The sequence below is a fragment of the Volvox carteri genome (genome assembly GCF_000143455.1).
Source record: "Volvox carteri f. nagariensis unplaced genomic scaffold VOLCAscaffold_122, whole genome shotgun sequence".
Lineage (NCBI taxonomy): Eukaryota > Viridiplantae > Chlorophyta > Chlorophyceae > Chlamydomonadales > Volvocaceae > Volvox > Volvox carteri.
The window spans coordinates 11,462-12,520 of NW_003307665.1; positions in this window are offsets into that span (position 1 = coordinate 11,462).

Genomic DNA, 1,059 nt, shown 5'->3' on the forward strand with positions numbered 1-1,059 from the left:
ACCGGACCAACCAACCGGCTGCGCAAGATCATCGTAGAAATTACGGAGAAACAGGGGGGCGGGGGTGAGGGCGAGCTTCACACTCTGAGCAAAACCACACAGCTGCGCCAACTCACGCTTCTGAACCAGACGGTGATTCTTCTTGGCCGTAACCCGGAGCCCCACAGCTAACCGATGCAACTTGGCCAACTTGCCCGCAGGCACCTCAAACAGCCCCTCCGCAGTATTAACTGTAATGCCCAAATGGTAAACCGACTGCGAGGGCTCCCATTGGCACTTGGTGGGATGGCACGATAAACCCAGGAACTCGATGCTCTCTCTGACCCACTGCGCACCCAACCGGGCCTGCTCCTCGGACGCGAAAACAAACAAGAAATCGTCCAAGTACGGCAACACGCGCGCACCCAACCTCGCCGGCCGCGCACACCGGTCGGAAGGGAAGAACTGGTGCGGAGGCAAGGGGGGCGAGAGACGCCGCCGCCCCCCACCAACCGCCGCCAGGGGGTCGTGCCAAAAACGAACGACGTTACGCATGATTTTTGAAAACCAGTAAGGGCTATTGAGCCAGCCCATGGGCAGCGCATTCATCTGATACAAAACCCCACAGAAACGAAACACGAAGAAGCGACGATCAGCTGCACGAATGGGAATATGATAGAAAGCATCAGCTAGATCAACCTTGACCATCCACGAGTTCTGAATCCCCATCCGCCGCAGCGTACGGAGCGACTCATAGCGACACTTATACGCCTTCTGCGCGATATTCATGCGCTTCAGATTAACAACAACACGCCACGACCCACTGCCTGGCTTAGGCACACAGAACGCGTTCACCACATGATTCGCTGCTGCAGAAGCCTCCACGCGGGAAATGGCACCAAGGGCAATCAACCGCGGCTCCTCCTTCTCCAACCACCAACGGCTCTGCTCAATAGTGACCGGGAAACTGGGCAGATCAAACGCAGGCGGCGGACGATCTCCCAGGAACTCAACCGGAACACCATGCTTCAACACGTGCAACGTGCGGGCATCGGCACCAATGGCTTTCCAAGCAGCCAA